Source organism: Lissotriton helveticus, chromosome 12 (assembly GCF_964261635.1).
Source record: "Lissotriton helveticus chromosome 12, aLisHel1.1, whole genome shotgun sequence".
Taxonomy (NCBI): domain Eukaryota; kingdom Metazoa; phylum Chordata; class Amphibia; order Caudata; family Salamandridae; genus Lissotriton; species Lissotriton helveticus.
In genome coordinates, this window is record NC_136073.1 from 239,808,525 (window position 1) to 239,834,549 (window position 26,025).

General features: G+C 48.7%; 1 protein-coding gene across 5 annotated transcripts in view; it reads right to left on the bottom strand.

The window, feature by feature from the left end:
- The window catches only part of ANKRD11 (ankyrin repeat domain 11), a 1,187,914-nt gene that overhangs the window by 831,956 nt on the left and 329,933 nt on the right, over positions 1 to 26,025 (bottom strand). The window lies entirely within an intron of this gene.

Genomic DNA, 26,025 nt, shown 5'->3' on the forward strand with positions numbered 1-26,025 from the left:
AGGGGCATAAAAAGTAAATCGTTTCTTCAAATAGGCAGGGCCTTGACCATGGATTGCTCTAAACGAGAGCACAAGGGATTTAAACAGAATGCGCTGAAACACTGGTAACCAGTGCAGGCTGCGCATATGGGGGCGAACACTCTTCCATCTTGGCACGTTGGAACAAGAGGCGGACAGCGGCGTTCTGGATAACCTGCAGGCGTTTGACCAAATAAGCAGGGATACCACTGAACAGGGCATTCGCATAGTCCAATCTTGCCAGAATGAGAGCTCGAGCAACAGTCTCTTTGCCTCTAGTGCATGACTGCCCTTCTGGCGTCTAGGGTGTGCAGAGCCCGTTCAGCGCTAGTGGCTGGTTTTTGGAAGAAACTAGGTATTTGTATAGTCTGGTTCATGTGGAACCGATACCACCACCTTTGGCATGAAGTGTGGAACCGTTCTCATCACTACCCTATCGTTGTGTATCTGGATGTAGGGTTCTTGTAGCGTTAGTGCCTGTAGCTCGCTCACTCTGCGTAGTGAGGTGATTGCTACCAGGAAAGCTGTTTTCATGGTCAGCATTTCTAGGGAGGCCTTGTGAAGTGGCTCGAAAGGCTCTTTCATGAGTTCCGTTAGGACTAGGTTAAGGTTCCATGCAGGTGGCGGCACCCTCTTTGGTGATGCGATCCTTTTTGCTCCCTCCTGGAATCTCTTAATGACTTGTGATGTGAAGAAACTCTTGCACGTTTCTCCCCTTGTGTAAGCGACTATCGCTGCTAAGTGAACTCTTAATGAAGATGAGCTTAGATTCTTGTCGAGCAGGTGCGTGAGGTACTTTAGCACTGCCGAGTCTCTCTACATCTTATTGTGTAGCTTTACTCTCCTGCACCACAATGTAAATCGCTTCCATTTTGATACATAGCACTTCCGTGTGCTGGGCCTTCGTGCCTCCCGAAGTACCCTCATGGTGCTTTCTGGCAGTTTCAAATGTGCAAACTCTATGTCTTCAGGAGCCATGCTACTAGGCTCAGGCTCTCTGGGTGCAGCACCTCTCCGTTTTGCATGGAGAGTAGGTCCTTTCTTCTCCCGAATCTGTGGGGTGCACACTGTCATCTCCAAGATCTGTGAGTACCATGTCTGCCTGGCCCACTGCGGTGCGACCAGTATCAGGGTCATGTTGCTCGTTCTGCACTTGCTGAGTACCTTGTGCATCAGCGGTATCGGGGAAAAAGCGTAAGCAAATGTCCTGGACCAGTCTATCCATAGGGCATTTCCCAGGGACCCCTCCCCGGGCTGCCTGGATGCGAAGTTTCGGCATTTTGCATTTTGGTGTGTTGCAAATAGGTCCACCGACGGTGTCCCCCACCTGTCGAACAGCCTCCTTGTTTCTTGTGCATTGAGGTCCCACTCGTGGGATGCCGATGTCTGTCTGCTGAGCCAATCTGCCTCCACATTGTTCTTCCCTGGTAGATGTATGGCTAACAGGTCTATGTTGTGTGGGATAGCTCATCTCCATATCTCCTGCGCTAGCCTTGAAAGCGGGGCTGATTGTGCCCCACCCTGCTTGTTGATGTAGAACATCGCTCTTGTGTTGTCCGTCTGGATCAACACTCTTTGCTTGTACAGTTTTGTCTGGAAGGCTTTCAACGCTAGGAAAACGGTCTTCAACTCCAGGTAATTGATGTGTTTGACCACATCTGCTGGTGTCCACAGTCCTCTCACTCTGAGTTTCTCCATGTGAGCGCCCCATCCCTTCTGGGATGCGTCTGTGGTGATGGTCACAGTTGGCGTTGGTGGCGTCAGAGGCTTTCCCCTGGTTATGTTCCTCATGTTCCACCATGCCATTTCTTTCTGCACTGAGTACGTTACAACCACTAGATCCTCCCAACGACCTGTAGCTTGTGACCATTGCTCCTGTAGCCATTACTGTAAAGGTCTCACGTGAAGCCGTACATTTGGCACTAGGTGTATGCATGATGCCATCATGCCCATGATCTTGCTCGCTGTTCTCACTGTCCGAGCTTGCCCCTTCCGGTAGAGCTGTGTCTCCTTCACCAGCGCTCTCGATCTCTTCTCGCTGGGGACCACCTTGCTCTGTAAGGTGTCAATGTGTGCTCCCAGGAAGATTTTTACTTGTTCTGGTTCCAGTGAGGATTTCCTCCGGGGGATGGAGAAACCCAGGTTCATCAGCGTGCTCGTCACTCTCCGTGCATGCTGCTTGCACGTTACGTATGAGCTTGCTTTTATTAGCCAGTCGTCCAGGTAAGGGTATACGTGTATTCCTTCCCTTCGTAGGTGTGCTGCGACTGTTGCGAGGCACTTTGTGAAGACCCTTGGAGCCGATTTGAGGCCAAACGCCAGGGTTATGAACTGGTAGTGGTCTTCTCCAATGGTGAATCTGAGCAGATGCTTGTGCCCTCTGTTCATTGGAATGTGCAGGTAGGCATCCTTGAGGTCTATGGTGACCATGAAGTCCCCGCCTTGCAATTGAGGAAGTACCTTTTGCAGGGAGGTCATTTTGAACTTTTGCGTTCTTATGAATTTGTTCAAGAATCTTAGGTCCAGGATGGGTCTCATCGTTACGTCTACCTTTGGCACCAGGAAGTACGTTGAGTACACGCCCCTGTTCCTTTCTCTGTAAGGCACTGGTTCTATGGCCTGCTTCTGCAGGAGCTCTTGCTTCTTCTTGAAGGTGCTCTAGCTCTTTCTTTGCTAGTGGTCTTTTTGGTTTTCTGTTTGTTGGTTTCTCTTCCAACTCTATGCAGTATCCGAACTGTATGATGTTGAGAACCCATCTGTCTGAAGTAATTCTCTTCCACTCCTGGAAGAAATGCTTTAGTCTCCCTCCCACTGGTCTTACATGCTGGCATGTGTTTATTTCGTGTAACTCCTGTCTGTTTTGTTTGTGCTCCACCCTGGGAGTTTTTGCTTGGGTGGGCACATGGAGCTTGCTTAAGTCACTTAGAGGTGGGTTGTTGTCCCCCTCTTATTTTGTCTACGTCCATTTCCTCTCCCGCGAAAGGACTGGCCTCTTGGCTGGTACTGCCTGGACTGCTTTTGTTGACTCTGCTGGGTCTGGGTGTCTGCCTGGTGGGTTTGTTGGAACACCTGGTGTGATGTTCTTGGCTTGTTTCCTCCCCTCTCGTTAGGTCTTCGTGACGGGGTGCCTCTTTTAGCACCTCTGAACTGCAATGATCTGCATGGATCTTGCAGTCTCGTTATCCTTTTTCAGTTGGCTGAGCTGCTCATCAACTGGGGCCCGAACAATGTTTCGCCGTTCAACGGGGTGTTCAGGATGCTGTGTTGCACTTCCGTCTTGAAGCCTGAAATCTTGAGCCAGGCTTGTCTCCTTTCCGTGATGCCCATCATCATGAGTCTGCTGGAGGGGTCTGCTCCGTCCAGGGCAGTTTTGAGGCAAGAATTTGCCACATTCTTCCTTCCCCTCCTCGACCAGGTGTTCAGCTCTTTGCTTGAATTCCTGAGGCAAGTTCTTCACTAACTGGCCCAGCTCATCCATGATCTGGTACATGTGTCTGTTGAGCAGTGCGTTGGAATTTGCCATGCGCCAGTGCATTGCGGCGTTCCGTTCAATTCTTCTCCTCACGAGGTCTATCCTCTTGCTCTCCTTGTCCGGAGGTGGCCCAGAAGTAGTAGGCACATTGTCCCTTTTTCTTGCCGTGACTGCGATGATGGAGTCTGCCGAGACCGTGCCCTGAATGTAGGGTGGGTCTTTGAAGGAATGCTTATACTTTTTCTCCGTCCTGGGAGTGACTGCTTTGCAGGTTGCAGGCTCCTTGAAAGCCTCCTTTCCCTGAGCCATGACGCTCTCGAGCATGGGCAGGTACTGGCTCCTTGTTTGATTGGGAAGCAGTGTCTCTAGAAGGAAGTCTGCCTTCTGCTTCTCCTCATCGAGTTTTACTTTGAAAACTGCAGCGGCATTCCTGATGACTGTGTTGTAGACCCCAATGTCATCCGGCGGCGAGGGCCTCGAGGGATACGTTCTCCTCCGGGCTCTCGGTGTCGACGTCTTGCCAGTCTATCTCCTGAGTCTCCGAGGATGCAGACCCGAGGAGCGTCCTGCGGTCGTCGTCCCCTTCATAATCGTAGTAGGAGGCCTCCTCATCATCTTGTTCGTCGAATGCCTCGAAGCTTCCCGACTGTCCTTCGACGTCGTAGTCTTCCTCCGTTATCTCGACTACCTGTGCCTTAGGTTTCGTCTGGATCATGAAGTCTTTCATCCTGGAGTTGAATTCTTTCTTTCGCTGCAGGATGTTTTCCATCTCGGCCTCGAGCCGTCTCTTCTTTTTCTCCATTTTGGCCGCGTGTTCTGCGTCGAATGGTTCGGCCGGTCTTTTCGGCGGATAGCTGTGCGCCAAGCCGATCTTCGGTGTCGAAGGTTTCGGTGCCGAGCTGGCTTTCGGGTCCTTCCCCGGGGCCGAAGAGGTTTTCGGGTCTTTCTCCCTCGGCATCGAACGCTCCTTTTCGGGGAGGTTTTTCGATGTCTTTTGCTGTTCACCAGCTCTCTGCGCCAGGGACTCCTTCTCAGAGGGTCCACTGGGCCTGGGTGTAGCTGCGGGCACCGAAGTTTTCGACGTCGGCGCTTTCGAGGCCTTGCCCTCGTTTTTTCGAGACTCAGAGTCTATCAGGTGTTATGGGGCCGTAGAGTCTCCTACCTTGTACGGAGTCTTCGTATTATCGGTCTCTACGACCGTGTAGCCGTCGTCTTCGGCGGCAACGTTGTCCTCTTTTTCAGATGATAGCCCCAGGTCCCGAAGGGACGGTGGCTGGCCTTTGCACTGCATGCTGGCATTGGCAACCCTCTGTCTCGCTCTAACTCAATGAGTCTTCGGCGTGAAGACGGAGCAGGCGTTGCAGTCCCTGCTCTCGTGGTCGACCAGTAGGCAAAGGTTGGAAACCGGGTGCTGGTCCTTCTGCGCGTACTTGTGGTGGCAGTTACGGCAGAATTTGAAGGGAGTGTTGGCCATCTCATGCGTTCAGGGGGCCCCCTGAGCGTGCATTCTCCGATGGACGTCGAAGTTCTGGAAGATCTTCTCCTTCGTCGTCCTCTTCGATGTAGTCTCCTGTAGTCTTTTAATATCCTTTTCGGCCAAAAATTAGTATTTTCTTCTTTCTCCAAAAATGTCTGGAGCCCTTTCGGGAACCATCCAGACCCAACCGCGGAAAAAATAATCCGAAGATGGCACCCAAGAGTGGGAGCTTCCGCATGAAGCGTGCCGACGTCACCGGAAATACAGCAAGAGGTGAGACGCCGACGCCCACCTGGGCTACAAAAAACAACAAAAAACAAAGAAAAGACTACGATTCCGGACCCAACCACAAGACCGCGGAATAATGCACAGAATAGTGAATCCAGAAAGATTCACGCTGCAAAACGGGTATCCTGGTGCGAAAAAACTCTTCCTTCATAGTACTTCAGAGGCGAAAAGATGATATGGGGAGATTGGCAGCACTACAGGGCCAATGGGAAGGTAAAATTATCAATGTAGTATCAGTATACACCCCCCCGGCACTCCACGCAGTGGCACTCCCAGCTCTTAGTGAATTTTTGCTTACTCTGCCTGAGGGTGACCTGCTGATGGGGGGTTTTAATGCTACAATGGATGCAAGCCTAGACAGATATCCAGAGAAGACACGGACAGCGGGAGTCTCTCACTTGCAGAGTTTCACGGAAGCACTGGGGCTGGTGGATGTGTGGGGACACGCCCACCGCACAACACGACAATACACATTTCATTCCAATCAGTCTCTCCAGAATAGACTATTTCATGACATCGGAAGCTGGCTTGCAGAATGTTGAAGACGTTGCAACCAAACCCAGGGGCATATCGGACCACTCGCCAGTAGTACTAACCTTTTCGTATCACCACATGTCTCGTAAGAGGCTTTACCCACTATACCCTGGCTACTTACAAGTCCCGACCATTCGAAGGGAAATTCGCAGGGCCACGAAAAACTTCTTTGCAGAAAACACCACGTCCCTTGACTCCCCGTCCATCCTGTGGGAGGCTTATAAGGCAGTCAGTAGGGGGCAGGCAATAGTCTCCATTGTGGGGCACAAACGAGAGAAACAGAGAACTAGGTGATCTGGAACTAGAATTGTACTCAGCTGAAACGAACCACTCGAAAGACCCCACACCTGACTCAACACATGCTCTACACCTCAGGCAGCAACAGTATAGAGACTATTTGAGACAGGAGACAGTGTTTAACCTCACAGCGACCAGACATAAGATATATGACGTAGGGGAAAAGGCGGGGAAGCTCCTGGCTTGGCTGGATAGGCGAGAGCTGGGCACTAGGGGAATAGCACAGCTGCTAACAGAGGGACAACACACGGCGTACCCACGGGCCATAGTGCATGAATTGGCGGGGTATTTCCAAGATGTTTATACTTCGGCATCGGAAATGTCGGAGGCTGAAGCCTCCATAAAAGATATAGAGTTGCCCAGACTCACAATGGAGGCTTCCTTGGAGCTTGAGGTGGATCTCACAGAGGCAAAATTCACGCCGCAATCCGCTCGTTACAGTCAAGTAAGGCATTGGGACCCAACGGAATCCTGATAGAATTACATAAACAGATGGCAGACACCGTTAGTCCACACCTACTGAGAATGTACACCGATAGCCTAGAAAGAGGCAAACTACCACCTGACCAGCGATTGGCCACAATAGTGGTTATCCCGAAACCCGGTAAACCTCCGTCCGAATGTACCTCCTATCGCCCAATTTCCCTGCTCAATGCAGAGGCAAAAATTATTGCCACGGCTCTAGCCAACAGACTGTTGGCACACCTCCCACAGTTAATCCATCCAGATCAATCCGGCTTCATGCCAAATAGAAACACCGCCCTGAACCTCAGACGCCGACATGGCGCACTAGCAAAGGCACCAGCCCTGTCTGAACCGGCGGTTGTTATCTCCCTAGACGCGAGAATGGCCTTTGATATGGTAGAATGGAATTCTCTTTGCAGTCCTTTCCCACCTGGGATTTGGCCCAAAGTTTTGTTCGTGGGTCCGTCTCCTGTACGCCAGCCCGCTGGCATGTGTGGCGGCCAACGGCCACATATCAGACACCATACCTCTAGCGAGAGGGAGGCGCCAGGGATGCCCCCTGTCGCCACTCCTTTTCGCGTTAGTGTTAGAGCCCATCGCAACGCGGATTAGAGGACATCCATTGCGAAGAGGTATTCAGTGGACAGAGGGGTGGGAAGACAGTCTTTCCCTCTATGCCGATGACATTTTGGTGTACCTAAGGTGCTCCTTGAGATATGTGATGAGTTCGGGAAGATATCAGGGTACACGATCAATTGGGATAAATCGGTTTTATACGTGCTCAAGGGTCCTGCACCACGGCTCACTGAGGCTTGCCCACTGGTAGTTTCACAGGATTCCTTTAAATACCTAGGTATCCACATTACAGCAGACCCAGCGACTTTCTTTTCCAGAAACTTAGCGCCCCCTTTGGGGTGCCTGAAAAGGGACGTGACGCATTGGGAGTCGCTTCCCCTCACGCTGCTGGGGAAAGCAGCCTTATTTAAGATGATGGCCTTACCAAGGTTTTTATACGCCCTTGAGAATACACCATTGCCCGTACCGATAAAATACTTTAAACAAATAGCTGCGCAGGTATCCACATTGTTATGGGGCAGCAAACCCGCCCGAATAGCCCAAGCGAAACTACACCACGGGTGGTACGACTGAGGCATAGCGCACCCCAACGTACAAATGTACTACTGGGCTGCACATCTCAAGGTCATTAATCAATGGACACATGCCTCTCAGGCAGACTCGGCATACAGAGCGGACAGGGCACAGCTGGGAGCGGGTAATATGCTTGCGGCATTGTACAATAGAGGACAGGCCACGAAACTGATGGGACCAACAAACCATACAGTCATGCTATGGCACGCAGCGCAGACACGGCTAGGATGGAGGGGTGTGATGACTCGACTTACCCCACTCTGGGATACAAAGCGACTGGGGCACTTGAGGAAGAGCAAGGGTTGTGTCCAGTGGGACAATATAGGTATTTCCACGGTGGGAGACCTGTGGGACAAAGGGACTGTAATACCGTTTGATCAACTCAGGCAGCAGTATGATTTGGCCCCAACTGAGACTTTCAGATATACGCAAATACGGCACGCACTGCTCGCGATATTGCCACCAGACACTGAAGTCCCTGAAGCTTCCCCACTGGAAGACCGATTACTTACAGATCACATGCCAAAACGCGCCACATCCCTATCCCTATCGCAAACTTATCAACAACCTACCAGACCCCACAGGTACATTGAGAGAGAAATGGGCGGCCGAAGTGGGAGACATGGATGAAACAATGGCAGGAGGCCTCGGCCTCGCCCAAAGAAATAGGTATACCCTCACGGTTCCGAATTGTGCAACTTAAGATCCTCCACCGCATATACCACACTATAAGCACACTATTCAAAATGGGCAGGGCGCAGCACCCATATTGCGTAAGGGGGTGTGGGGAAGAGGGGTCATTCTTCCATACGCTATGGGACTGCTCCATGATAGCTTATTATTGGCGTAAGGTATTACGTACGATTTCACAGGCAATGGGAGTATCGCTTCACTCCAGAGCCACGCAGATGCCTCCTGAACGTGTGGGAACCCAATGACCTTACGAGAAATGGGCAAACAAGGGTCACATTGGGTCTCATGGTAGCGAAACGCAACATTGCGCAAAAATGGGCGCTGTGGACATACAATCACTAACAACCTGGTGTAAAGACATGGACCTCATAATGTCGACTGAGAGAACAGTTTATCTACACCGGAAATGCCCCCAGAAATGGACGAAGATATGGGCGGCATGGAACACATATCGAGGGGACATCTGTGAGCCAGTACCAGATACTGATGAAGACAGTTCTGATGATGAACTCGGGGAGGTATAAGGGCATTATGCCGAGTGGCTTGTCCAATGTTTTAATTACTGTCAGCCAATCTAATGTCAGATCTACTGCGGAAATGCCTAAATGGTTTTGTAACATAAATGTAACACGTGAATATATATATATTCGGATGCTCATGCCGATGTTGACTGAAAACAATAAAACAGATTTTAAAAAAAACAACTTTGCAGTGTCGACTAATTTTGGGCTCTGCTTGATAGGATCCATTTAAAGCAGCAGAAAGGACCTAGTTTTTTAAGATTAGGTTAACTCATGTTAAACCAAAGATTAACACCAATTATGCCATGGTTACATGTAGCCAAGGTAAGTGTTTTATGCTGTCAACTCGGCGCAACAGGAGAGGCACAGCTATGTCCATAAGTCACTAGCAGTTAGCTTAAGTGGTCTACAGGACCATGGTCAGGCCCATGTCCAGAACAAGCAGTCTGACAGCGCAATGCATAGCTGCTTACCATGTGTCAGGATGCATACTGAATTGTTCAACCATGGTGCAAGGGAGGGGGAAGACAAGGGCGTCTCATGTAGAACTGGCAAATGGGGTTAGAAATCCATATGGTTCATTCAAGTACTTTGGAAAAAACACTCTACAGGTCCAACTAGTAGTGCAAGGAGCAGGCCAAGTGTTTGGTTTACGTGCAAGGTTCTAGATTTGATCAAACCAGGATAATGCATCAATGGTCCACATGTGCATTAAAGACAAAGCTAAGTGATTTATAAGCTACTTCAGGGAGAGGCATATGTGCAGATGCTGCCCAAGATTAGTGAGCAACTAATATTCTAGATGAGCTAGAGTCAGTAGTTTCAAGAAAATAGAAGACCGACCTTAACAGATCAGCAGTTCAGTATCTACACTTTATCCCAGACCCTGTGTGATTGTCAGGCATCCTGTGAGAGGAGGTTGAGAGGATTATGCACAAGAGAGAAGATGATGACTAAAGAAGAACAGTATAACTGGAGACAGATCCGCTACAAGCGAACCATTGAACAAACCAGGCTTTAGAAATAACCCTAAGAGGAAACTGCAAAAGAGGCTTGCCTACACATTCTAGCTGGATGGTGAATATCAAAGATATATTGGCTAACCAGGGAACAGAGCCTGCCATGAAAAAGCATTACAACCAGCAAAACTGGTTCTCCGTAAGATTAACTGCAGATTTAGTAATCCTTTATGCAAGCGACATGACGAGGAGCCCAGGTAAAATGTGTGGGAAGTATTGCAGATACATCAAATGAAGAACAAATTACTAAACTACAAGGAAAATATTGAGGTTTCCCACCGTACCTCAGCAAGTCATAAGCAAGTTAATCTATGCAGACTAATAAAAGGGTGTTTTATGGAAAGCCACATGTGCCACATGAGCCGGAGCTTAAATACCGCACAATTCAAAATGGTCTTTTTGTCTTAACAAACCATACCAGAAATGACAAAATTATATGCTGCACATTAGGCTTCATAACACCCAGTTTCATAATCCATGGAAATTAGGTGGCCTCTCCGGGGTAGTTAGAAAAAGAGGGTCTTATCCACTATGAACTCTGAAATGCCTCCCAGAACTGTAAAATGGTCTTGCATGAAAATGATATCCCTACTTCTGTAAGAATGATAAATCTTACTTACAAGTGTTGGAATAAAAAAAGAGAAATACATGAGCAAAACAAGCATTTGCAATGCAATAGGTCTCGCATTAATTAAGTTTGAGCTATTGGCATTTCTAAATACTGCAACACCAATTTCAACAAAAGTCTATAAATTGTAGGCCAAAAAAATGTGCATTTGTTTTTGTAGCAATAGTGGCATGCTGCTTTTTTAGATGACTATGTTTAAAAGTAAAGTGCGCCATATGCGATTGCTACAATAGTTAATTGTGGATGCGTTAACAATTGATGTGTGCACTGATGGCTGGTGGTGTGTGTGCCTGGTGAAAGCGTGCACTGATGGCTGGTGGTGTGTGTGCCTGGTGAAAGCGTGCACTGACGGCTGGTGGTGTGTGCCTGGTGAAAGCGTGCACTGACGGCTGGTGGTGTGTGCCTGGTGAAAGCGTGCACTGACGGCTGGTGGTGTGTGTGAGTGGTGAAAGCGTGCACTGATGGTGTGTGCCTGGTGGGGTTGCGTGTGATGGTGGGGTGGGGTGTGATGGTGGGGTGGGGTGTGATGGTGGGGTGGGGTGTGATGGTGGGGTGTGATGGTGGGGGTTGGGTGTGATGGTGGGGGTTGGGTGTGATGGTGGGGGTTGGGTGTGATGGTGGGGGTTGGGTGTGATGGGGGGTTGGGTGTGATGGGGGGTTGGGTGTGATGGGGGGTTGGGTGTGATGGGGGGTTGGGTGTGATGGGGGGGTTGGGTGTGATGGGGGGTTGGGTGTGATGGGGGTTGGGTGTGATGGGGGGGTTGGGTGTGATGGGGGGGTTGGGTGTGTGAGGGGGGGTTGGGTGTGTGAGGGGGGGTTGGGTGTGTGAGGGGGGGTTGGGTGTGTGAGGGGGGGGTTGGGTGTGTGAGGGGGGGTTGGGTGTGTGAGGGGGGGTTGGGTGTGTGAGGGGGGGTTGGGTGTGTGAGGGGGGTTGGGTGTGTGAGGGGGGTTGGGTGTGTGAGGGGGGTTGGGTGTGTGAGGGGGGTTGGGTGTGTGAGGGGGGTTGGGTGTGTGAGGGGGGTTGGGTGTGTGAGGGGGGTTGGGTGTGTGAGGGGGGTTGGGTGTGTGAGGGGGGTTGGGTGTGTGAGGGGGTTGGGTGTGTGAGGGGGTTGGGTGTGTGAGGGGGTTGGGTGTGTGAGGGGGTTGGGTGTGTGAGGGGGTTGGGTGTGTGAGGGGGGTTGGGTGTGTGAGGGGGGTTGGGTGTGTGAGGGGGTTTGGGTGTGTGAGGGGGTTTGGGTGTGTGAGGGGGGTTGGGTGTGTGAGGGGGGTTGGGTGTGTGAGGGGGGTTGGGTGTGTGAGGGGGGTTGGGTGTGTGAGGGGGTTGGGTGTGTGAGGGGGTTGGGTGTGTGAGGGGGTTGGGTGTGTGAGGGGGATGGGTGTGTGTGGGGTGGGGTGTGTGGGGGGGTTGGGTGTGTGAGGGGGTGTGTGTGAGGGTTGTGTGGGGGGTGGTTGTGGTTGTGTGGGTGAGGGTGTGTGCTGTGAGGGGTTGTGTGCGTGTGAGGGGTTTGTGGGTGTGAGGGGTTGTGTGCGTGTGAGGGGCTGTGTGCGTGTTGAGGGGTTGTGTGCGTGTGAGGGGTTGTGTGGGGTGTGGGGGGGTGTGTGGGGAGTTGTGGTTGTGAGGGGTTGTGTGAGGGGTTGTGTGGTGTGAGGGGTTGTGTGAGGGGTTGTTGCGTGTGAGGGTGTGTGAGGGGTTGTGTGCGTGTGAGGGGTTGTGTGAGGGGTTGTGTGCGTGTGAGGGGTTGTGTGCGTGTGAGGGTGCGTGTGAGGGGTTGTGTGCGGGGTGTGGTTGTGTGGGGGGGTTGTGTGCGGGGGGTTGTGTGCGGGGGGTTGTGTGCGGGGGGTTGTGTGCGGGGGGTTGTGTGCGGGGGGTTGTGTGCGGGGGGTTGTGTGCGGGGGTTGTGTGCGGGGGGTTGTGTGTGGGGGGGTTGAGTGTGTGGGGTTGAGTGTGTGGGGTTGAGTGTGTGGGGTTGAGTGTGTGGGGTTGAGTGTGTGGGGTTGAGTGTGTGGGGTTGAGTGTGTGGGGTTGAGTGTGTGGGGTTGAGTGTGTGGGGTTGAGTGTGTGGGGTTGAGTGTGTGGGGTTGAGTGTGTGGGGTTGAGTGTGTGGGGTTGAGTGTGTGGGGTTGAGTGTGTGGGGTTGAGTGTGTGGGGTTGAGTGTGTGGGGTTGAGTGTGTGGGGTTGAGTGTGTGGGGTTGAGTGTGTGGGGTTGAGTGTGTGGGGTTGAGTGTGTGGGGTTGAGTGTGTGGGGTTGAGTGTGTGGGGTTGAGTGTGTGGGGTTGAGAGTGTGGGGTTGAGAGTGTGGGGTTGAGAGTGTGGGGTTGAGAGTGTGGGGTTTTGTGTGTGGGGCTGCTGTGTGTGTGTGTGGGGCTGTGTGTGGGGCTGTGTGTGTGTGTGTGGGGCTGTGTGTGTGTGTGTGGGGCTGTGTGTGTGTGGGGCTGTGTGTGTGTGTGGGGCTGTGTGTGTGTGTGGGGCTGTGTGTGTGTGTGGGGCTGTGTGTGTGTGGGGCTGTGTGTGTGTGGGGCTGTGTGTGTGTGGGGCTGTGTGTGTGGGGTTGTGTGTGGGGGGGCTGAGTGGGGGGGGCTAAGTGGGGGGGGCTAAGTGGGGGGGGCTGTGTGGGGGGCTGTGTGGGGGGGCTGTGTGGGGGGGCTGTGTGTGGGGGGCTGTGTGTGGGGGGGCTGTGTGTGGGGGGCTGTGTGTGGGGGGCTGTGTGGGGGGGCCGTGTGGGGGGGCCGTGTGGGGGGGGGCGTGTGGGGGGGCCGTGTGGGGGGGCCGTGTGGGGGGGCCGTGTGGGGGGGCCGTGTGGGGGGGCCGTGTGTGTGTGGCTGTGTGTGTGTGGCTGTGTGTGTGTGGCTGTGTGTGTGTGGCTGTGTGTGTGTGTGTGTGGTTGTGTGTGTGTGTGTGTGGTTGTGTGTGTGTGGTTGTGTGTGTGTGGTTGTGTGTGTGTGTGTGTGTGGTTGTGTGTGTGTGGTTGTGTGTGTGTGGTTGTGTGTGTGTGTGTGTGTGTGTGTGTGTGTGTGGTAGTGTGTTTGGCATAGCCAATAGGTCTTGCCTTTGGGACCTTATTTGTTTAGCCAGAACTTTTGGCTATGTTGTAGAGCATTGTGGCTGCTGTGCATTATGTTGAAAACTTATAATAAGTGTTAACCATTTTTGTTACCTTTGTACAAACAAAGGCAACATTATATGCAACTGAAAAACCTGATTAAAAAACGGATTTTAACACAAAAATTGTGTGGCCTGGAACAGTGGTGCTCTGTGAAATTATGCTTAGTGAAATTGTGTCATTGTGTGGAGTGCATTTTGCATTAAGTGCAGTATAATTGTGTAGCATATAATTATGTGGCACTGAGTGGTATTGTGTGGAGTGTATGTTGCACTCAGTGTAATTATGTGGCGTGTAATATGTGGCACTGAGTAGTACTTGGAGTGTCTGTTGCATTGAGTGCAGTGTAATTATGAAGCATATAAGTATGTGGCACTGTGTGCTAATGTGTAGTGTATTTACGTTGCATTGAGAAGAGTAATTATGTGGCGTGTAATTATGTGGCACTGAGTGGTAATATGGCGAGTGTATGTTGTATTCAGTAGAATGTAATTATGTGGCGTTTAATTATGTGGCACTAAGTGGTATTTGGAGTGTATGTTGCATTGAGTGCAGTGTAATTATGTAGCATATAATTATATTGTATTGTATTGTAATTGCATTTATAAAGCGCTTACTACCCCTGATGAGGCGTCAAAGTGCTTTTTCGGCTAGTAGCACACTACTCCGGGACTCAGAGGATTAGTGTTGAATTAGTATAGTGAAACAGGCAAGTACATTTCAAGTGGTGGATAGGTTAGTCAGTTAATTGGATTTGGAATGATAGCAGAAGGATAGAGGAGGACAAAGGTTTGCATTTCGGCTTCAGAGCCAACCACAGCACAGAGACCGCCCTCATCGCAGCCATCGCAGCCACCGACGACATCCGGACCCTGCTCGACAAGGGGGAAACAGTGGCCCTCATCCTCCTGGACCTCTCCGCTGCGTTCGACACGGTCTGCCACCGCACCCTAGTACAGCGCCTCAGCAACATCGGTATCCAAGAGAAGGCACTGGAGTGGATCATCTCGTTCCTCGCCGGAAGAACACAAAGAGACCGCCTCCCCCCGTTTCGCTCCGGGGCCACCGAAGTCATCTGCGGCGTCCCGCAAGGATCTTCACTCAGCCCCACCCTCTTCAACATCTACATGAAACCTCTTGCAGCCATCGCACGCCAGCACAACCTCAACATCATCTCTTACGCCGACGACACCCAGCTGATCCTCTCCCTCACCAGAGACCCCGACACCGCCAGAACCTGCCTACACGAAGGGATGAAATACGTCGCAGAGTGGATGAGGGACAGCCGCCTGAAACTGAACTCGGACAAGACGGAAGTCCTCATCCTGGGATCTTCGCCCTCCGCCTGGGACGACTCCTGGTGGCCCCCAGCCCTGGGCACCACACCCAAGCCAACCGACCACGCACGCAACCTGGGCTTCATCCTGGACCCCTCCCTCTCGATGACCAGACAAGTCAACGCCGTCTCCTCATCGTGCTTCAACACCCTGCGTATGCTTCGCAAGATCTTCCGCTGGATCCCGACCGAGACCAGAAAGACTGTCACCCAGGCACTCGTCACCAGCCGACTGGACTACGGAAACGCCCTCTACGCCGGAACCACAGCCAAGCTACAGAAAAGACTCCAGCGCATCCAGAACGCCTCCGCGCAACTCATTCTAGATGTCCCCCGACGCAGCCACATCTCCAGCCACCTGAGGAACCTGCACTGGCTCCCCGTCGACAAGAGGATCACGTTCCGGCTCCTCACCCACGCACACAAGTCTATCCACGACCTGGGCCCCAAGTACCTCAACGACCGCCTGACCTTCTACACGCCCACCCGCCAGCTACGGTCCACCAGCCTCGCCCTCGCAGCCGTACCACACATCCGAAGAGCCACCGCCGGAAGATCTTTCTCTTACCTGGCTGCCAAGACTTGGAACTCCCTCCTCATCCACCTTCGGCTGACCCAGGACCATCTCCCCTTCAGGAAACAACTCAAGAGCTGGCTGTTCGAGCAGTAGCATACCCCTCCCCCCAAGCGCCTTGCGACCCTCCCGGGTGAGTAGTGCGCTATACAAATGGCATGATTGATTGATTGCATTTATATAGTGCTTGTTGACGCACGCTATTCAGGAAGCCTACAAAGGATTAGTGGTGAATTAATATGGTGAAATATGAAGTAATTTCAGTGGTGGATATTAGTCCATTACTTGGAGTGAGAAGGATAGCGGAGGGATAAAGGGGAAGAAAGATTTGCATTCATATAGCACTTGTTACCCCTGACGGGGAAGCGCTTTTCTGGTGAGTAGCACGCCACTTCGGAACCCATAAAGGATTACTGTTGAAAATTAGTATAGTAAAAAAATATGAAGTAATTTGAGTAGTGGATATGGTATTCAGTTATTTCGGTAGTATATTAGTATAGTTTAATATGGAATTTGAGAAGTGAACATGTTAGTCTGGTAATTTCGATTGAAAAGGATAGTGGAGCGATAAAAGAGTGAAGGATTTTCTTTTTTTTAGGTCCTAGCAGTAGGAGGAGGCTTTTGGATGAGTAAATAGGAGTTTTTGAGGGGAGGACGCAGAGGGAAGAGTTTAGAAAGGTTTGTTTTAGGGGATCGGTATAGTAAAAGGTGTCAGGTGATGCAAGGAGGGGTAGAGTAGGAGAGAGTCTAGAAAGGGTTATTTTGGCAATCATAGTAGTGTTATGGGATAAAAGAGAGAGTGGATGTAGAGGATATATTGATAGATGTATAGGATCAGAGATAGGGTAGTGCATTGAAAGGAGTAGTAGAAGAAGTTGGAGTCAGAAGGTTGGGATAGAAGATATATGGAGCCAAGTATAGGCTGAGAAATAGGGTAGTGCATTGGAAATGCTAAATTAGAAGAAAGTGATAAATATATAGATCCATAATTACATTGAAAGTATATAGATACATAAAGGAGGTAAGTATATGTAGATTAAAGATATTGATAGAGGCACAGAATGAGAAATAGGGTAGTGCATTGGATATGCTTTTTCAGGAGAAAAGTAACAGACACACAGATCCAAGTACATGGAAGGTACATAGATGCACATTGGAAGTATGTACATGTAGACCAAAGATGATTTTTATTTATTATTATTTTTTCTCTCAACAACATAATTATTTTACATGTTTATACAAAGTAATACGCAAAGATAGGTACATATCTATAGTGAAAAAAATGGTTGTATACCGAGGAATATGCTGTAAATTTCTGTTTGCGTATGGTGCTGATGTGGGGGAAGAGCCAAATCTTGAGTAGTTTTTTGAAGAGGTAGAAGAGTGTTCAGTATTGTGTGGGTTTGTAGCAGGTGTGTTTTTAGAGCTGGTATTAGCTGTATTAGGATAGCAATCGTGTAGCTGTTCTGTATCGTGTTCCACATCCAGCATGCTAAGAAGGCATTTTGATGGGTCTGCATTTGTATGTGTTGGAGATGGTGTTAGAGTGTGAGTTGGAGTGCTGTATTGCTTTTGTGGTGTAACATTGTTGTGAAGTAGACATGGGGAAGCAATGTTGTGAGGTGTGGCATGTTTATATTTTTTACATGTGTTTAAGGCGGAAGGTGTATGAGTCAGGGGGGGTGGTGAAACATGTGGGTCATGTAGTAATGTTCTAAATTGTCCAATGGATGAAAGGCGGTTAGAAGAGAGGTGCTGTATCTGTGTTAGGTGGAAGAGTGAAAGCTTGGCACTGGAGTTTTTTCCTTTGTGTGGTTTGAAAGGTGGGTATATGTTTGTATTTTGTGATGGTAAGTATTATGAGGTTGCGCTTTGAAGATCTTGTTGTGCTGGTGTGTGTGATATGTTTTGCTTTTGAGGAGTAGTGAAAAAGGGTGCTGATGTATACGTTTCATGCAATGGATTTGGTTGTGTAGTATTGTTTGTGAGAGGAGGTTGTGACTTAAGAGGGGGTGGTGATGCGTTTATGAGTAGAGTATGTTGTGTGTAGGAGGGAATGAAGTAGAGGTGAGAGAGTTTATCTTAGACTGGTTTGTTGCAAGAGTTACAAAGTGTGGTGGTGTGCAGTATGTGTGTGTTGTGTGTTAGTGTTATTATGGTAGAAGGGAGAGGAGGGTGTTTGTTGGACAACTGATGGAAGGATGATTATATGATTATATGTTTGTTAGTGATAAAAAGGTGGTCTGTAGGTGTAATTACAGCAGGGAGAGGGTGTCTGAATGGGATATAGTTATGTATGGTGTTGATTGGCGTTGTGTTAGTGATGAGTGTATTGGTTAGTGGTTTAGGATAGAGTTGTGTACTGTTTGTAGGTGATCGTGGATATGTGTGGTAGTTGGGATAGTAGGGTGTAGATGTGGTTTGGTTGGGTTTGTAGTGCATGCTGGTACATCAATCTGTGCATAGTGTTGTGCGTGGTGTACATTTGGTCTGAGTGTGTTGCTCTGTTTTTGGATGGGGATGGTGAGGGCTGGGTATTGCTACATGAGAAAAAGGGCAGCATTTCTGGCCCTAGTCCCAACCAGTCTCGAACAGGCAGCTGCCCTTGTCCTCTCTGCCCTTGTCCTCTCTGCCCTTAACAGGCTCAAACAGACAACTTCTCTTGTCCTCTCTGCCCTTAGCCTCGACGCCCAGGCTGAGACACCCTGGCCTTTTTTATAGCCCTAGTAATCAAGTGACCCCTTCAGCCAATGGGAACCCTAACCCTAACACTATCCAATCACAGCACTAGCCCTAAAATCTAGAACCAATAGGAGACCAGGACCTTACAGCCAAGCACCCAATCAGTTAAAAAACTCTGATCGGGGGGCGTGGTTTGGACGCCGAGGAAGATGGCAGCCTAGAGCGTATCTCCTCCCGTGGCGAACTAACGAGCAAGGGACTGGAACCCCTTAACCAGACTAAAGATACATCTGACACCCAATAAGTGGAGCGGAAAGTGAGGGACATCCATGGAACCTACTTGAAGGCGTGAGGTCCCCCGACAAGTGCTCTAATTGAAGATTCAACGCCGTGACTGCAACCGGCGCGAGATAAGGGCGAGATAAGGGCGGCAGCCTCGGTGACGGCTTCGGCGGTTTTAGCGGTCCTGGCAGCTCCGACGAAGGAAAACAAAGATTTGCAGGCATGAAGCACAAAGCGACATCAGAACAGTGAGTACAGCCTGCCCCAACTGCTCATCGGCATTCTGAAATCAAGACAGGGAACGGAACGGAAACAAAATGGCGGGCGCGACCCTTCCGAGCCGGTAAACAGCTCGTGAGATAGATCGTGCAAACAGGACATTAACAAATTAATTTTATGCAAGCGAGGCAGTAGTAATGTGCTTAAGCGGCGCCCAGACGAATATGGAAGTGTATCAACCAAGCTGACTGATCCGAGGAGCATAAAACCGAACCACAACACGGGGGCAGGCACACTCTCCAAAAATGGCGGGCGCATTCTCCACATAGCGCAAGACTAAGCTCGGAGCACGCAGAAAATAGTCTATGCAATGGTCCCGTATTACATTGGACCTTTTCATACAATGGTCCCTACTTATAGCAATTTGGCTTTACGAGATGACAGTATTGTGAGGCAGCAGTGAGAAGCGATAGGAAGCACAGCTAATCCATACCACACGCTGGGAGTCTCAAAACGCCGGCAGCCACCTTAATACAACAGTTTGTAGACCAAAGAAGGGCTGAGCACATGGTGGATCCTGATCCTGATTCACAACAGTATGCCAGGTCAGAAACCAACAGCGCTCACAACAGCCTTGGTGTAGCCTAAAATGAAGTGAGTACACAGTGAGCGCACAGTTCTGCTACTGCACTGCACTACAGCCCAAGCGCATATGATCTTTGGGAATTGTACATCTACGCTATCTGCCTATCTGCTATTGTATAACCAGTGTGCCAGGTCAAAAACCAACAGCGTTCACAGCAGTCTTGGTGCAGCCTAAAATGGCGGCGAAGTGACTACACAGTGAACTACAGTCCAAGCGCATATTAGCTGTGGGAATTGTATAACGGCGCTATCTACATAGCGAACGACCCCTGCCCCAGTCACACTATGGGGGACAAGGAGCACTCGAAGAGTCTTAAGAGACTCAAGGCAGAACAATCAAGCCCTCTTCAAGGCAGACAGGACAAAGGGGATGCTATTGACATGATACTGAGCAGATTAGACGAAGTAAGAGACCTAGCAAGAACAACCAGAGACGAAGTCGTAGCCATCAGACAGGACATAAGGGACACAAATATACGGTTGGCTGAAGCAGAGTCAAGGATCAGCCAAATAGAGGATACACAAACTAAAACATGCGGAGCTCTCAAACAATTGTCTATAGCTCAGATCAAACCACGAGAAGACTGTCTGAGTTGGAGGATAGGAACCGGAGGGGGAACCTCCGAATTTTCGGAATTCCGGAGGGATCTGAAGAGACTCACAGCTCTTGCGTACAGTTTCTAGAAACGTGGTTCACACAGGCCACAAACATCACCTTTCATCAACCGCTTGAGTTCGATAGAGCCCATCGTGTCCCTGGCAGGATAATGAAAAATCAGAGAGGTCCCAGGCCTATCGTCTGTAAGCCGTTGAGATACCAGCACGTGGAAGAGATCCTGGCATTCATCCGGAAGTGCAACCACATCCTGTGGAGAAATACGAAGGTCTACATCTCACAGGATTATTGCAAGGAAACCGTCGAATTACGGAAGGCGTTCCTGGCCCTTCGCCCACAACTTCAAGAGAGAGGCTACCAATATGGTTTCGTTGGCCCTTCCAAATACAGAGTGTCACTGCATGGATCCACACAGGTCTTCACGGATCCACTAAAACTTAAAAGACTCCTGGGCAACCAAGATAACCAAGATATCCAAGACATGGACATTAACGGTCCGACTGATGGGAATGCCCCGGCTTCCTCCTCAGCTTCTGTGTCAGCTTCAGCTACAGCTTCAGCGACTACTCCTGCGACGGCATCCGCCTCGTCCTCTGCTTCAGTTCCTGACCCACATTGAGTATTCTTTGTTTAACTATGCATCATGTACACACATTTTTGACAACACCTTCGCCTAAAGTCGTGTACGCCAATGTCTGGTTGTCAGTACTGGTTGTCAGCACCTACTACATATATAATATGAGGGAGTCTGCAATTAGCAGATTCAAAATGTGGTCATGTTCCCATAGAATATCTGCATGAAACCTAGGCTCTACTAACTTTTGCATAAAGGGAACGGTCTCTAAAGCCTATAAGATGGAGATTGATAAATATTGCTGTTGTTGTTTCCACGTTTTCAAATTAGTCACGGTCACGTTAATTACAATGTCTGCGCACGGAGAAATGGTATGATGGCAACCTTTGCCTTCCATTATACACAGTCTAATGTAAGACTGCTGCAGTATGTTACATTATATATTCTGCTATACTACGTTAGCCTGTTACTATATTAGGACTGCCATGTCACTGTCAGGAGGGCTAGTATTAGTTTGTTCAAAGTTATGGTCACACCTGTTGTGAAAATCTGTCATGATTGGTACAGAAATCCAGTTCCAACATCTGTTAAGTGCATTATTACCCATGGGAGGATAATGCTATTGTTATTTTTCTCAAGTCACCATGCCTACTAGTTACTTTTGGGGAGGGGTGGGTGGGGGGCTCAGGGGTTGGGGTTTATGTGGGGTGGTTTATCTTTTTCTTTTAATTAATGTCCTAATTTTAAGCAGTGGTTGCATTCCGTCGTCAGTATTTGCGCACTTTCCACACACTGTCACAAGGAAGGGTTGTCCACTGGCATATATTTCGCTGAAGGTCATGCTTACAGCAAGTATAGTCGCTATCTTAATGCCCACACACACAGGGGAAGTCTATCCCATTATGAGGTACTCCAGCGGATCACCAAAGAGCAGGAACACCGACGAAAAGGGGAAAAACAAAACACAGGGTGTCAATTTACATAAATGGTACACTGACGATCATACACTCTAAAAATGACTACACCATTGCCAGTGGTTAGCACACCTATGGGGGTTACTCAGATGGGGAAGCTAAAGGTACTCTCCCTTAATGTCAAAGGCCTTAACAATCCAGTAAAACGCCAAAAAATCTTAGACTATCTGCGCAGGCAGAAGGCAGACATAGCACTGCTCCAAGAAACAAAACTGGAGGCTAAGCAGCTATATACACTTAGGAATAAATTCTTCAGGGATGTAACGGGCTCAGATCCGGTAGGTAAAAAGAATGGAGTGATAACTCTGATCTCCAAGAAATCTAACATTGACCTCCTCTCATCTACGACTGACACCAAGGGGAGATGGGTCACAACCAAACTCCTAAAAGATGGGACGGAATTCTACATTACAAACATATACGCCCCAAACACATGCGACTTGAAGTTTTGGTCGGACCTCACGAAACAAATTGAAAAGATCCCGGACTTGGCAGTCCACATTCTCGCGGGGGATTTTAATCTTCCATTAGACCCGACCCTGGACAGAGACTCGCGTTGTCCCTTCCGTAGTAATAGGTCTCATAGAGCCTTCAAAAACCTGTGTGAGCAATTCCACCTGGTAGACTCCTGGCGCCTGCAAAACCCGGTTGACAGGGACTACTCATTCTACTCCTCGCCCCATGACTCGTTCTCACGGATTGATTATTTATTCATCACACAGAACGCTACACCCAGAATAATAGAAACCTCAATAGAACCAAGACTTGTGTCCGATCATTCGTGCATTACACTCACCATCTCAGACATAAAACCATCCACCCGTCAGTCAACATGGCGCCTGAACGATGAGGTTCTTGAACACGAACAACACCGAGCAACCATTGAAACGGCTATCAAAGAATATCTGGTCCACAATACCAGGGGTGATACCTCCGACTTAACTAGGTGGGAAGCACTAAAAAGTACTTTAAGAGGTGTAATTATCAAGATTAAATCTGCCATGAATAAGAACCATAATGAGAAATTAGAGGATCTAGAGAAAGAAATAGAAATCCTAGAGGCTAAGCACTTGCAAGACAGAAAAGCCGAATCACTAAATAAGTTAGCCAATAAGAAATACGAATATAATAAAATTGTAAGTGAAAGGGCAGGGGTCTGGCTGGATAGGAGGAAAAGGTTCAAACTGTGTGAATCAAACAAAGCAGGTAAAAGTCTGGCAGCGTACCTCAAATTTAAAATACAAAAGAACACGATAAATTCCATAGCTGACCACATGGGAGTTGCCCATTCCGACCCAGCCAAAATAACAGACCTCTTTAAAGAATTTTACGAGAAACTCTACTCCAAGAATGTAGAAGTGGAAAACCAAAAGATAAATGAGTATTTGAATAACTGCAACCTCCCTTCCTTGTCCGAGGAAGAGCAAACAGACATAAACGGCCCGATCTCGCTACTGGAAGTTCAGTCGGCCATTAAATCTTTGAAATGTGGTAAAGCCCCCGGTCCAGACGGCTTCTCCGCGAAATTTTACAAATGCTTTTCCATGTCAATCACGCAACCTCTGCTCAACATGTTCGAGGAAATAAGTGAAACAGGTGAAGCTAAGGGCACCCTATCAGAGGCTACCATAGCGGTTATTCCGAAAGAAGGGAAAGATCCCACCTTAACAATAGGCCCATTTCCCTCATAAACCTTGACTGTAAGATCTTTGCCTCCATCCTAGCGGCACGCCTCCAGAAAATACTACCAAAACGCATACACTCTTCCCAAGCGGGATTCATGAAAAACAGGCTGTCTAGTGACAACACCAGGGCTCCAGCGCATGTATTAGAGAAAGCTAAACTCCTATCCACCCCCACAGCAGCAATAACATTAGATGCTGAAAAAGCATTCGATAAAGTAGATTGGAGGTATCTGGAGGCCGTGCTCCATAAGTTTAATTTAGGCCCCTCAATCATAAAGATGATCATGTCCCTTTATTTCTGCCCTGTAGCGAGGGTCAGGGCGGGTGGGTCACTCTCGTCACCTTTTCGACTATACCAAGGCACGAGACAAGGATGTCCTCTCTCGCCGTCACTATTCGTGTTGGCTATCGAACCATTCCTGTAACAAATTAGACACAACAAGAATATAGCTGGAATCCCCTTCAACGACTGTGTCATAAAATTAACAGCATATGCTGATGATGTATTGGTAATCTCAGAGAAAGCGAATGAAGCAATACCGGCCCTACTCACGACGATTGACGAATATTCTAAAGTATCCGGCTACAAATTAAACAAAGACAAGACAGAAGTCAAGTCGCTCAATAATCTTGGGACTAAAGAAATGATAGGAAACTCGGGGCTAACATGGCAGCCGGGCTGCTTTAAATACCTGGGGTTAGACTTTGATAGCGATCTAATCTCTACGATTCGCACTAATGAGAACATCGTTCTAAACAAAATAAACAAGCTCCTAGATGGTTGGTCCCCTAAATACTTATCCTGGTGGGGCAGGGCTAAAACCCTGAAGATGATGGTAACACCTTTAGTTAACTACATAGCATGTATGCTCCCAATGACTTTCTCCGATGACTTTATTCACAGGATAGAGAAGCTGTTTGGTACGTTTCTGTGGCAAGGGAGGAAACCAAGGATATCAATGAAAAAGCTACAACTAGCTAAAGATAAAGGCGGCCTGGGCCTCCCGAACTTCAGACACTACCAGACAGCGTTCTTATGTAAACAAGGAGCTTTATGGCTAATCAAAGATTTAGACTATATCCCGCTGTGGTTAGACATCGAAAAAGCGATATTGGGCAATATCCCACTCGTGGCCCTACTCACCATGGAGCTTACACATATACCCCATTCCAAATATATTTATTTGAACACAAGAAGGGCTCTCCTGAAACTTGATCAAGCAAACCACAAAGGCCTAAAGATCAAAAAATCCACATCAATTTCTCTCTGGTACAACCCATTACTGAAAATCAACGGAGCACCGCTCCAGTGGGTACACTGGTCCGCAAAAGGTATTAACTTAGCTAGTGATCTTTTCAAGGGGACTGATCCCCTACCATTCTCGTCACTACAAGCCACACATGCCCTCAACGCCATTAGATTTTTATGACTTCCTGAAGTTAAAAACTCTCCTCTCTGCACGCTCATTGTCCTCATCTGAACCATGGCTATGGGACTCTGTTCCACGCATCTATAAATCTGGACATTTCGTTTCAAAGATCTATAAAATACTCCTTCCCCTCCCTCAGAAAGCGAGCAGGAAGAATGAGACGAAGTGGGAAACAGAATCAAACACGACGGGTATGATCTTTGACTGGGATATAATACACACTACCGCATTTAGAAATAAGATTACGCCTATTCTGTCACAGACTAAATTCATGTTAATTAACAGAACGTATTGGACACCTGAAAGACTCTATAAAACAAACCTAAGGGACTCCCCAAATTGCTGGAATTGTGAGGCGGAAGTGGGGGACTTGGCACACATGTTATTTAATTGCCCTTTACTGAAGGGTTACTGGAACAGAATATTTGACTGTATTAAGCACATCTTTGGTTTCAACCCACCTAGAGAGTTTGTGTATGTTCTACTGGGGGTACAAGAGCCACGTCTGACAAATCCGGTGGATCGCCAACTTCTTGATCTCCTCCTAACCTTGGCATGCAAGGTTATTCTGTGTAAATGGAAGAATTCTTCTGAGGTGTCATTCAAAATGTGGCAAGAGTGACTGTCCTTCCTAAGAGGTGCCGATAACCCTACATTACACTCTTCACCAAGTCGCATCTCCCATAAAAAGCTTTGGAAGGCCCTAGACGCTTCCTCCTTCTCGTTCGATCCCCCTTAGGACAATGAGCTATTCTCAAGACATCCTGCTCTAACCAGCAACCCTCCGAGTAAAGACTTGACCTTAATGCGCGTCACTTGATGGTTTCGCAACTGCGATTGTATTCATATATACGTAATATGTATGTAATTGCACGACCACTGCTGATGTCTCTTTTGTTTATTTAGGTTTGTCCGCTACACTAATGAGTCAATGATTCACTCACCATTTTTTTTTTTCTTGCACGTTCAGGTCTTGCATATGATGAATCTTGTTTTTTTTGGGGGTTTTTTTGTCGCCTCTTTGATCCTTATTGTATTGTATTGTCTTGTACTTTGTTTTTATTTCTGATTCGAAAATAAAAATGACTTGAAATAAAAATTTTTTAAAAAACTCTGATCTCTACGTCCAATAAAGGCCCTAACCCTACCAGTAGTCCCAAAACAAGTCCATGCAACCAATGGCACAGGTAGCCCTAGTCCCTACTTCCAATAGAAAGCCTAACCCTACTCTTAGTCCCACAACTAGTCCAGCAACCAATCCCACCAGAAGCCCTGATCGCTACTTCCAATTAAAGGTCTAACCCTAGCCCTAGTCCCACCCGACTCCCAATAACATAGGCGCCCT